Raw genomic sequence first — 13747 nt, forward strand, 5'->3', positions numbered from 1 at the left:
TAGACAGGGCAGCCTGGCGGGCTACAAGTCCACAGGGTCGCAAAGACTCCGACTCGACTCAGCACAGCACAAATAAACTAAAAACCAGAAAGCTAATCCCCAGCTAAAGGATCAGTTCGAAATGTTGAACTAGATGAGTCTCCACGATCAACGAAGCAGATAAAAGTATACCACTCTGGAAGGCGCAAAGCAACAGGCAAACATCAAGTATTACAGCAAAGTCGCTGCTGCTCAGGAATCCTAAGGCGTCCCTCCCCTGTCAATCCCAAACATCTGTATCGGGACCCAAAAGAACGCGTCCACAGGTAACCCGAACCTCGGGAAGCGTCCCCTGGACAGCAACAGGCTGTTTAACTCTACTTTTCCTCCCGGGGCATCATACTGGGTACAAGGGAGGGCCGGCGAGGCTCAGGCGCGAGGAGCCGGGCCTGAGAGACCAGGTGGGCCCTGAGCCGGGGGCGTTGGGTGGGCAGAGACGACGCCAGGACCGGAGAATCGATGCCAGAGACAGAGAGCACTTGCGCCTGGCCGCCGGCGCAGGTGCCCCCACCACCCCGAAGGGTTGCGGTGGCCTTGAAGGGCAGCCCCGAGGTCGGTTCTGGGGAGGGGTCGAGATGGGCGCGCGGACGCGGGTGGGGGCAGGGGGCGGGGAGGCCTCACCGTGGCTCCCGGGAGGCCAGCACCGCCGCCGTCCCGCAGTTGCTAAGGAGAATGCTCTTCCGGGTCACGGGCGCCGAGTTGTAGAGAGCAACGGTGGCCGGGAGGGGCCAAAAGCGAAGCGCAGGGGTGAGCGCGCGCGGCCGCGGCCGTGGGTCCGCGGTAGCTCTGTTGCGGCGGCGGCAGCAGAGCCCGAGCGGAGGGTTCTCCCGGCAGCAGGCTGTAGCCAGTGGCTCTAGATGCCGGCCCTCTGCTCCCGGGCCAGCGGCTGGCGGGCGACCTCCCGCCCCTGCTCCTGATCGCGCCCAGCCCCAGTCTTCGGTACCGTGCCCTGCTGAACTGCGTCTCACACCACCCACTCCCCTATCCTCCTATCCCCCTATAGCCCCCCAACCCCCGCTATCCTCGCCCCCGACGCCGCCGGGCTGCAGCTTCTAGCTCCCGGGTGTAGCCTGCCGGTCCTTTCCTGTGACAAGTTTGGTTTTTGTTTTTTGTTTGTTTGTTTGTTTAACTCATCCCTTGACTTACTCCACGCTCGGTTACACCTGCTCAGAGCTAGCTAGGTGCAGGGCTGGCCTTGGGATACCGAGGTGGACCACCCAGGCGTGGTTCCTGCCCGCTGAACGGACAGGCGGGTGGGAGGGCAGGCAGGCAGGCAGTATCCTGCAGACTGGGATGCTCAGAGTGAAGAAAGGTAGGGGAGCCAGCCCGAGGCGAGCCTACCCAGACTCAGGTGGGGAAAAGCCAGGGGTAGGGACCTCAGCCAAGTTAAAAGGGTAGGGAAGAGTGATCCAGGGAGGAGAGTAGGCTCCCCGTTGAGAAACCCACTGAAAGAAAGGTATGTACGGGCCTCCCCTGGAAACTGTAGAGAAGAGAGTATGGTTAAGGCTGGAACCTAGAAAACATATCGTAGGTGTGCACAAAGGAAAAAGAACCCCCAAAGAGCAGGCAGCTTGTTCGTTTGAAAGACTGCTGAGAAGACAGCAGAAGAATTTCGGTAAGGAGGTGATCACCAGTGTCAAATGCTGTGTGGATCCAGAGCCCAGTGGTGACCATAGAAAAATCAAAATTCAGGACTGGGTTGTCAAAGCTGACAATGACTTGAATCTGTGTAGTAAGAGTCCACCACCATATGCTCCTAGTTGAAACAAGGGAAAGAGATAACATTAAATTGTTCCTGAATGCCTGATGTATCTAAAAGCACTGTCACTGTATTTGAAAATTTCAGAATTCCTCTACTAATAACCAATCTCCTTGAAGGTGGAAGATATTGTTATTTAACCTTGCATCTACAGTGCCTGCCACATGCAAAGGCCTCAATCGATGTTTATTTAAAGAATAAAAGAACCCCTGAGCCTCTGATTTTTAATGTTCACACAAGTCCCTTCCAAACCCTCAGCAAAGGTGTGTTGTGGGCAGAACTTACTTGTCTATTCAAACTGTAGAGGGTGGAAGAAACTCAGCAAGGGTAGGAAGCAGAGTGTGATGGAGGCCCAGGGACTCAGTAGATGGGAGAGAGCCCAGTGGAGCGAGAGGTGGGAAGATCCAGAAGAAAGATAAAGGACTGAAAACATAGAAGCTGGGCTTTCAGGGCCAGAAATGGGAAGTGAAGCCAAAAATAATTAGAAACAGGAATAGGAGAGAAAGACAACTTTTGTCCATAACAGAGATATCTCACTGAGATTGGGCTGCAGGCAGAAAGTGTGGTTTCAGCCAGTGTGAAGGCTACAGGGCTAGGTAGACATATCCCCAAGTCGTCTAAATGAAGTGCACCCTGGGCTTCTTCAATTGGGCCAAAGGGTAACCGCAACACACTCTGGAGTGAGTTGAAATGAGAGGCTTGCCCCAAAAACATATATCCCAGTCCATAATTCCAATCAATTTTTGTTATCACAAATATTACAGTGTGTGTGTGTGTGTGCACGTGTATGCCCGAGAGAGAAATATAATTCTCTGAGAGACTGCTAAATCTGTCCACAATGGATGTGACCAGGCATCCATGGAAAGAAACCATGAAATTCTAAATGTGTAGCTGAAGAGTTTAGGACACCCAACATATCAGTCCAGAGGGCCTAGAAGCAACATCAACCCCATGGAAATTTCAACCATATGGACTATAGCCTGCTAGACTCCTCTTTCCATGGAATTCTCCAGGCAAGAATACTGGAGTGAGTAACTATTCCCTTCTCCAGGGCATCTTCCCAACCCAGGGATTGAACCCAGGTCTCCTGCATTGCAGGTGAAATCTTTACCATCTGAGTCAACAGGGAAGCCCAGAAAATGGTTACAACTCAGTAAAAGAAAGTTAAATCAATTAATTTTTTGTGAAAAGGAGGGACAAAGTCAACTTGTAACCTGGAAAAAGGAAACCCAAATACATGAAGTATAAGATAAAGCCCACCCCACATTCTCCTGGCAACCTTGAATATAGCATCTATTCTAAAGAACTGTGTTCTATTGAAGGGCCAGGGTAATTCATTAGGCTCAAGTTGGCTAGGCTTCTGGGACATCTCAATGATGCTTCAAGAGGTAGAAATTTATCATTGCTATGAAGGGCATATTCTTAGAGAACTGCAGGGAATTGTAGGTGAACTCTGTATTTTCAGAGTGGTATGGGCATGGAAGTTTCCAAGTGATGTTGTCTGTCTGGTCTCTGGTTGATGGATGCCAGTTAATGGCTTAGAGGAATGCCCCCCAAGACCCAAGATATCAGTGAAGGATCAGAGTTACTGTGCCTGGTTCTTATATGAGATGAGCCATCTGCTGCCTCCAGGAGAATTCCATTTTGGCCCTAGGAGGAACTGTGTCTGTTATGAAGTCTAAGTTTTTGTTGCCCCAGAGCTTTCCGTGCCAATCCTGATTTCTAACCACCACCATCCCCAACTTGGGTTTCTCCTTTACTAACATCCACCTTGTCTCAAAGCCAGACACCCAGGAGTCACTCTTGACTCCACTTTCCCTCATCACCACACTCTCACCCTAATAACCCAGTCCAAGAACAAGTCCTATAGACTGTGTCATTTCCCCCACCCAATTCCATTGCCACCAATTGCGGTGAAAGGAGCAAATAACCAAGTAACTTGGGTTCAGTAAGAAGGGATTACAACCTCAGAGATGACGCAAGGTGCTAAAGCTGTGTGTGTGTGTGTCTGAACAACGTACTGACCAAACAGCACAAAAACTTCAAGGAGATAGGATGGAATAAATTCATTCAACAACACATTTTGATTGCCTTTCACCTGCTAATTTTACCTTGAAGGAAGTTAAAAGATAGTGAAAGGACTACCAAATAGGTTAAAGAAAAATCTAAGGTAGAATTGAATATATTCCAGGACTTCCCTGTAATCCAGTGGCTAAAACTCCACACTCCACAATGCGGGGAACCTGGGTTTGATCCTTGCTCAAGGCAATGGCACCCCACTCCAGTACTCTTGCCTGGAAAATCCCATGAACAGAGGAGCCTGGTGGGCTGCAGTCCATGGGGTCACTGAGGGTCGGACACGACTGAGCAACTTCACTTTCACTTTTCACTTTCATGCATTGGAGAAGGAAATGGCAACCCACTCCAGTGTTCTTGCCTGGAGAATCCCAGGGATGGGGAAGCCTGGTGGGCTTCCGTCTATGGGGTCGCACAGAGTTGGACACGACTGAAGTGACTTAGCAGCAGCAGCAGGGAATTAGATCTCATGCTATGACTAAGAGTTTGCATGCGGAAACTAAAGATCCCGCGTGCCACAGTGAAGATCGAAGATCCCACATGATGCAGCTGAGGCCTGGCACAGCCAAATAAATAAATATTTTTTTAAAAAAGAGAATTGAACACATTCCCACAACCAAAGTAAAAGAGTGCTTGCTGGCTTGGGAGTGTGACTTTGGAAGGTCTTAGCTCAGCTGTGCGTGTATGCATGCTAAGTCATTTCAGTTGTGTCTGACTCTTCGAGACCCTATGGACTGCAGCCTGCCAGGCTCCTCTGTCCATGGGATTCTCCAGACAAGAATACTGGGAGTGGGTTGCCATGCCCTCCTCCAAGGGATCTTCCCAACCCAGGGATCGAACCAGCATCTTTTATGTCTACCTGCCTTGGAAGGCAGGTTCTTTACCACTAGCTAATCAAGCCCAGATCAGCTGTGGGATGCATTATAAAGTCCATACCTGTGCAGGCAGAGTATGGTGGGCTTAGAGGGCTCTGAGTAAGCAGAAAATATCACCATCACCATATCAATTGTTCTTAGCCTCCCAGACTGCTGCAGCTAGATCACCCAGACCATGATTTCCAACTTGGAGTCTGTCTATAGTCTGATGCTGTTCTCATCTCACTTTAAATTTAGTCTTAAAAATTTATATCCCCAATATGCTTTTAATTTTTTCCCTTAACACTATGTTTTATAGATCTTTCCAAGTCAATCCATGAAAGTCAGCTTCACTATTTTTAATATCTATATAATATTTTATTGTACAAATGTGTAATTATTGATTCAATATTACTGTATTGGAGAATACTTCATTTGCATTCAATTTTCTCTATCATAAATAATGGTGCTTTCAGTATCCTGTACATAAGTTTGTTCTCATGTGAAAGTATTTCTGTGGAAAAGAGTTCTTGTTGGCTAAAAGTTACAAATTGAAATTTTGTGATACTGCCAAATGCTCTTCAAAATAGGCTTATTAATTTATACTCCCACCAACAGTGTATGAGAGTGCTTATTTGCACTTATCACTGCCAGCTCTGGATATCATAAATCTTTTTAATTTCTGCTAGTCCTGTGCTTGAAAATACAATCTTATTTTGTTTTACTTTGCATTTTTCCAATTATTAGTGAGGTTGGGCAGCTTTTTATATATTCACTGTCATTTGCATTTCATCTTCAGTGAATTGCTTTTTCTCATTTTTTTTCCTATTTGACAATTTTTTCTTATTGATCCATGAATCTAATGTCTTATCATTCTTGTCTTGACCTACTGACCTTTGTCTTTTGTTAATCCTGATGCTGATTCTGTGTATTTCTTCTATGCATGTGTGTGATACAGCAGTTACAAAAAAAATACTTAATAGTTTTTCATTGTAAAAGTAAAAATACAAGATTTTTTAAATTCAAAAAAAATTACATTTTTCTCTTCCTTCTAGCTTCATAGTATTATTTTTATCCTAATTTTTAAGACATAAATTCTTCTATAATATTCCCATTTTTGCCTCATAGGTGTTAGCTTTTGCCTTAATGTCTCTTTAACCTACTAACTTCTCTTTAAATTTTCATCTTTTTAAATATTTTCACTATTTATTTTATCAGGATTCAATTAACATATTATTCTTAACTTTTTAGGTTCATTTTTTAAATTTTTATAGTTTTTTGCCTTTTTATCTCTTTTTTTTTAATTTTACATATGCTACTTTAAATACGAATTTCAGAAAATGCTGTCATTTACAGTGTTATTCTTCCTAAATTTTTATTTCCACATCTTTAGCTTTAAATTTGTCTTAATTTTTATACTCCCTCATCATCTTATTTTGATTTTTATTTCTCTGATCTTCCATCTTGCATATTTTTTCTGGTTTTGGACTTGAATTATACATGTATCTCAGCAACTGCAAATGTCATCTAACAATCATTGCACTTTAAATGAGAAAATAAAGAGTCATATTTCATTCACAAAATCCAGAATGCTTATACTTTTCTTTGCTGGAGAATTTACTGCAGAGGGAGATATGTATAGGACAGAATTTTACTTTTCTTCTATGCCTTGTGTCCTGCTAGATACCAGCCACATAAGAAGCCGGTGTAAGAGAAAAGGCACTCTCAAGTTGCAACTCTGATACAGCACCAGTGTGGCATAGCACTTAAGGCATGGGTTACCAAACTGCTGGGTTGAAATCCAACTCCTCCAATTACTTGCTGTGTGACCTTGGGTAAGTTAACCAACCTCTCTGTGTCTCCATTTTCCTCACCTGTAGAATGTAGATGATGACGATAGCATCTCATAAGGCTTATGTGAGATTTGAATGAGTCAATATATGTAAAGGACCTAGAACAGTGCCTGGCACATAGTAAAATTCATGTGTTTGTTAATATTATTTAACACGTAGTTATCCTATATAGTAGTTGCTTTTAGGAGTATAAAATAGCCAAGTATCTTGTAAATGATGGTCTTAATTGACATAAGAAGCTTTTATTCTTCCTTTTAGAGCAGACACTGTAGCCTACCAAAGTTCTCCTTGGCACTTTCTCTTCCTAACCAAACCCAATATATATTTTTTTCAGATATCAACACTTCTCCAAGGACTTATGTGTGGGGTGGGGGTGGGGAACAATTTCAGTGACCGGTGAATCTGTTTCTCCTTTTTCAGTGTCCAACCCTGATTAACTCTCTGAATTCTAAAATTCTAGACAGAAAACATCTTATTGAATGGCTCAGGCCAGTCTATGAGTTGGGCTAGGGGTCTACTGGAGCCAATCAGCTGAGCAAGGGAAAGAGAATCACCCAGTAGAATTAGGGCTACTCAAGTATACACCTTTCTTAGGGGCTGGAGTGGGCGGGGAATGTATGTGTGTGTGCATGGTGCAGACTTACTGGAGGAGAGGGGAGCAAAATTTCAGTGAAGGGAGAAGTGATAGTTTCATGCACTGTATTATAGCCTGTCTCCACGGATATGCATATCCTAGCCTGAAAAGCAATGACATAAAGCTATGGTTGTCATTAAGAGTGATAGTGTATTTTTAAATATTTAACTTTTCTAAAGGCCAAAACCAAACCAAGAGGATTTGACCAAAGAGGACTTGAAGAAGTTGAGAGAATGACAAAAAGAATTCTGAATCTATTTATAAGAAAAACATTTTTTAAATTAGAACAGATAAAAAGAAATGTGCACGGTCACTTGATGGATAAATGAAAATATAGTAAAAACACAGGGAAGCTGAGTTGTTCAGAAAATGTTACATTTGATCTTAGTTAAATGAATCAAAAAACACAGCATCCAAAAGAAATCCTATTTTAAGTTAAAGAGAAAACAGTTTTATTAACTGAGAAAAATACAGAGTAATACAATTAGAACAATTATAAGATAACATGTAAAGGGACTAAATTCTCCTATTTAAAAAAATAGAATAATAGACTGGATTAAAAAGACAAATCCACACCTATGAATCTTGTTTTTTTAAAAAAAAAATTTTTTTTAAGAAAAGGGAGAGAATAATTTAAAAGCCTGGCTCAGATAAGTCAGGCTTGTACAAAAGCAAGAGTAGCGGGTCCCAGCTTGACTGAATAAGTTGTGTTCATCCCAGGATTCCAGCAAACCCGGACATGCCCTGAACACCAATGGCAGGACCCACTGGAGGACTGTTTTCATGAGAAGCTAGCATCCTAGAAAATAATCCCTTGTTCAGGCAGGGCCACGGAGAAGCCTGAGACAGCAGGTCAGTATAATGCTGTGAACAGCAGGGAGGCTGCAGGGGAAGTCCGGCAAAACAAGCTGTTTGGCCCAAGGCCCCCCTGCTCTGTAGCTTTTCAACAGAACGGAGCGCCAGCAAAGGCAGGGTGCTGTTGGAGCTTGCTGGCAGAAACTCTCCACAATACTCCATTCATTGGCCCCCAAGACAGGCTCTGACCCAGCCCCGCTGAGGGATTGTCAGCAAGTCCCTACACCTTGGGGTGGTGGTGAGGGGGCCTCCTTTTCTCTTCTACAAAACGGTGATTAGAGGATCTGATCCAAAAGGGAAAAATTAGGAAATAGGGAGCTTTCTCAAATGTGTATTAGGCTTTCACAGAAATGAACTGCAATTTTGAAGATAAAGATATTCACAATAGATAAACAAAGATTCTAGCACGAGTGGTAAAGAACTCGCCAGCCAGTGCAGGAGATATAAGAGACACGGGTTTGATCCCTGGGCTGGAAGAGCCCGTGGAGGAAGGCATGGCAACCCACTCCAGTATTCTTGCCTGGAGAATCGCATGGACAGAGGGGCCTGGCAGGCTACAGTCTATAGGGTCGCAAAGAGTCGGACATGACTGAAGTGACCTAGCACACAAAGATTTTACACATACTTTCTCAGTCAATAAAATTGGGGAGAAAACCGGTATGCCACCTGTATGCACATGACCAGGCAAGAAAGGAAGAAAGTTCTGTGATGGAACAATTATTAATAGGTTGAAAAGGCAACACCAAATATGGGAATGTTATTTAAAAGACAAACAAAAAAAGAGATACTGGATACACAGTTAAAGCTGCATTGAGAAAATTCTGGTGTCTTTTGGGCTTATGGTAACAAGAAAGAAAAAGGGAAAAAAATATCAACTAAATTTACACCTAAATTTTTTAAAAAAGATATAAGTAACAAATTTTTAAAGGAACAGGAATAAATATGAAATCAAATAAATTAATTGGAAAATAAGAATATCTGCTAAGATGCAAAATAATTTAAAATGAACTAATATAATATTTTCAAACTACAAGTACAGTCGATTAAGTAGCCAAGAAAATATAAGACGTACAAAAACCTAAAGACTATATAAACGCAAAAATGTTTCAATTATTAAGAAATACAATTCAAAGTTAAAATTGAATACATTTTAAAATTAAAAGGAATTAATAACTTTGAATAAAACCAAACAAGAAGAAAATTCAAAACATCAGGAAAAGATGAGTGAAAGGAAAAATTCACAGGAAATATGGAAAATCTGGGGAAGAGTGGATACATGTATATGTATGGGCGTGTCCCTTCGCTGTTCATCTGAAACTGTCCCAACATTGCTTGTTCATCAGCTATACCCCAATACAAAATAACAAGTTTAGGGGAAAAAAAAGAAATATCTAAAACCTATTCAATGAAGATTGGTAGAATGAGTGAATTTTTTGGAAAAAGCATCTAGACTTGATATTGTTGTCATTAACATTTTCAGTAGCAAGTTAATAAACAAAACCTCAATTCATTTAAGACAAATATGTTCACTTTCTGCCTGCTTGTAAAGGTAAAGATTATAACACAAAAAAAGTTTAACAAATTTTGCCTCATATGTAGTTTTACCACTTTTGCGCATTTGTTTTCACTTTATTCTGTTACTAGTACCATATCTTTATGTTGCAGAGCTGCACAAAGTGCAACCATTTTACATCCCTTCTTTTACAAATTGTATCTTAGCAGTTGCATGTATATTTTAGGGTTTTCTTTTATTTTTTTCTTTGTTATATAAATTATAAATATTCACATGAAGAAGCAACTTAAAATGTAGGTGTAATTCCAATACCCAAAATGAGATAGACTGGTAAGTAGATGTGTGAATGTGTGTTGCTGCTGCTGCTGCTGCTGCTAAATCGCTTCAGTCGTCTCCGACTCTGCGACCCCATAGACCGCAGCCCACCAGGCTCCCCCGTCCCTGGGATTCTCCAGGCAAGAATACTGGAGTGGGTTGCCATTTCCTTCTCCAATGCATGAAAGTGAAAAGTCAAAATGAAGTCGCTCAGTTGTGTCTGACTCTCAGCAACCTCATGGACTGCAGCCCACCAGGCTCCTCCATCCATGGGATTTTCCAGGCAAGAGTACTGGAGTGGGGTGCCATTGCCTTCTCCAGTGAATGTGTGTTAGTCATGTCCAACTCTTTGTGACCCCGAGAACCTTCGCCCACCAGGCTTCTCTGCCCAGGAAAATTTTCAGGCAGGAATACTGGAGTGGGTTGCCATTTCCTACTCCAGGGGATCCTCCCCAGCCAAGGATCAAACGTGCATCTCTTCCATCTCCTGCATTGGCAGGCAGATTCTTTACCACTAAGCTACCTGGCAAGTCCCTGTAGGTAGATACATATGTACAAACACACATACATACATTCGTAGGTAGGTACACATACATTTGGATTTAGATTGAAATATACTTTTTTGAAAATTTAAACAGATATAATTCACATAACATAAAATTCACCATTTTAAAGTGTACAATTTGGTTCTTCATAGTATAGTCACAGGGTTGTACAACCATCACCACAATAAATTTTAGAACATTTTAACCACACCAAAAAAGAAATCCCATGCCATCATTTCCCTCCCATCCTTCCAGCCCTAGGCAATCACAATCTACTTTTTGTTTCTATGAATTTCCCTATTCTGGACATTTATATAAATGGAATCATACAATATATGGCCCTTTATGATTGGCCTCTTTAGCTTCACTTCAGTTCAGTCGCTCAGTCGTGTCCAACTCTTTGTGACCCAGTAGACTGCAGCACACCAGTCTTCCCTGTTCATCACCAACTCCCGGAGCTTATTCAAACTCATGTCCATTGAGTCAGTGATGCCATCCAACCGTCTCATCCTCTGTCATCCCTTTCTCCTCCTGCCTTCAATCTTTCCCACCATCAGGGTCTTTTCTAATGAGTCAGTTCTTCGCATCAGGTGGCCAGAGTATTGTAGTTTCAGCTTCAGCATCAGTCCTTCCAATGAATATTCAGGACTGATTTCCTTTAGGATGGACTGGTTTAATTTCCTTACAGTCCAAGGGACTCTCAAGAGTCTTCTCCAACACCACAGATCAAAAGCATCAATTCTTCGGCACTTAGCTTTCTTTATGGTCCAACTCTCACATCCATACATGACTACTGGAAAAACCATTTATCTTAGCATAATGTTTTCAAGATTCACCCACATTATAATATGATCGCTGATTCATTCTTTTTTATCGTAAAATCATATTCATATATATATATCACATTTTCTTTGTCCATCAGTTAATGGACATTTGAGTTGTTTCCAGTTTTTGGCTATTATGAATAAAGCTACTATGAACATTCAAGTACAAGTTTTTGCATGAACATACATTTTCAATTCTTTAGGGCATATAGGAGTAAAATTGCTTGGTCATATGGACTGGGTCATATCATAACAGTGCCATTTTATATTTCCACCAACAATGTGTAAGTGTCCCAATTTCTCCACAACCTCAACAACATTTGTTATTTTCCATTTTTTAAACGCAGTCATTCGAATGCAGTACTATCTAGTAAAGTGGCATCTCATTGTAGTTTTAATTTGCATTTCCATAACAGCTAGTAATGATGTTTATTGACCATTTGTATATCTTCTTTGGAGAACTTTCTATTCAAGTCCTTTGCTCATTTTTAATTAGGTTGTCTTTTGGTTGCTGGATTGTAAGAATTCTTTATGTATTCTGGATTCTAGGTTCTTATCAAATATATTTTTTACAAATATTTTCTCTCATCTGGACTGTTGTCTTTTCACTACCTTAATAATGTCCTTTGATGAAAAGTAAGCTTTAAGCTTGGTGAAGTCCAAATTATCTATTTTTCATTTGGTTGCTTGTCCTTAGTGTATCATACGGAGAAGGCAATGGCACACCACTCCAGTACTCTTGCCTGGAAAATCCCATGGACGGAGGAACCTGGTAGGCTGCAGTCCATGGGCTTGCTAAGAGTCAGGCACGACTGAGCGACTTCACTTTCACATTTCACTTTCATGCATTGGAGAAGGAAATGGCAACCCACTCCAGTGTTCTTGCCTGGAGAATCCCAGGGACGGGGGAGCTTGGTGGGCTGCCATCTATGGGGTTGCACAGAGTTGAGGTTGAAGCGACTTAGCAGCAGCAGCAGCAGCAGTGTATCATATCTTAAGAAAAACTGTTGCCTAATGCAAGGTCATGAAAATTTATACCTATGTTTTCTTCCAAGTATTTTATGCTTTTAGCACACATGTTTGGATTTTTGATCCATTTTGAATAAATTTTTGTATGTGAAGTGAGGTAGAGGTCTAACTTCACTTGTTTGAATACAGTTATCCAGTTGTCCCAGTGTTCAAAAGACTATTTTTTCCCATTGAATGATCTTATCATCCTTGTCAAAATCAATTAACACATTTGGATTTATTTCTGGGCTCAATTCTAGTCCATTGATCTATCTTCATGCCTGTGCCACATTGTCATGACTACTGTGGCTTTATCGTAAGTTCTGAAATTGAAAACTGAAAAGTGAGTCCTCCAGTAGAATATACTTCAACAGTGTTTTGTAACTTTTTCACTTTAAAAACTTGAAGATATTCACATCAACATGTCAACAAATACAATTCTATGGCATCAGTCTAAGTAAATGTGTAGTATCCTACATGAATTTTCCAGTAGCTATTTGACCAGAATAATTATAGCATATTGTTAGATTCATAGATTATTTCCAACCTTTTGCTCTAATAAATAACTTAATTTTTACTTATTAGGCTTATCTTAGATACTATAAATGTATTTTCTTCTGAGTATATTTTTTTCATGAGTTTACCTAATTCTCTATTAAGACCTTCAATCCAAATAATCTGTAAAATCTCCTATTAAAGTGTAATATTGGGCTTTCCTGGAGGTTTGATGTAAAGAATCTGCCTGCCTATGTGGGAGACACGGATTCCATCCCTCATGCAGGAAGACCCCATAAGCCACGGAGCAACTAAGCCCATGTGCCACAACTATTGAGCCTGTGCTCTAGAGCCTGGGAGCCACAGCTACTGAGCCCACGTGCCCGAGAGCCTGTGCTCTGCAACAGGAGAAGCCACCACAGTGAGAAGCCCCTGCGCCACAACTGAAGAGTAGCCCCTGCTTGCTGCAACGAGAAAAGCCTGTGCAGCAACGAAGACCCAGCACAGCCAAAAATAAATAGACCAATGAGATTATTTTTTAAGTGTAATATTAACCATTTTCTGTCATTCTTGCTATAAACAATTTCCTGTCTCTGTTTGTCTCATTTATTCGTAATGTACAGGAGTGAAACAACAGCCAGGGCATCTTGCTGCTTAGACTATTTTGGGAAGAAATGAAAACTGAAGCTATGCTGATTTTTAATCTTTCAGGAGTGGCCTTTTATTCTACTTGTGTGTGTGCTACATTGCTTCATTCATGTCTGACTCTTTACAACCGTATGGACCATAGCCCTCCAGGCTCCTCTGTCCATGGAGATTCTCCAGGCAAGAATACTAGAGTGGGTTGCTATGCGCTCCTCCAGGAGATTTTCCCAACCCAAGGATCGAACCCATAACTCTTTTGTCTCCTGCATTGGCGGATGGGTTCTTTACCACTAGTGCCGCCTATATTCTACCTGGAAGATATTAATCCTTGT

General features: G+C 41.8%; 1 protein-coding gene across 4 annotated transcripts in view; it reads right to left on the bottom strand.

Moving 5' to 3' along the window:
• DIS3L2 (DIS3 like 3'-5' exoribonuclease 2) overlaps positions 1–735 on the bottom strand; it is a 356855-nt gene extending 356120 nt beyond the window's left edge. For 2 of the 4 annotated variants that reach the window (XR_011467266.1, XR_011467267.1), the window contains exon 1: positions 661–735. The gene's annotated coding sequence lies outside the window, so the exon portion shown is untranslated. Of the gene's footprint in view, positions 1–316; positions 416–660 lie in introns of those variants that run through there. The other 2 variants (XM_005906404.2, XM_070385152.1) reach the window with 2 other exon arrangements.
• Between the last annotated feature and the right edge of the window lie 13012 nt (positions 736–13747).

The sequence above is a fragment of the Bos mutus genome, chromosome 2 (genome assembly GCF_027580195.1).
Source record: "Bos mutus isolate GX-2022 chromosome 2, NWIPB_WYAK_1.1, whole genome shotgun sequence".
Taxonomy (NCBI): domain Eukaryota; kingdom Metazoa; phylum Chordata; class Mammalia; order Artiodactyla; family Bovidae; genus Bos; species Bos mutus.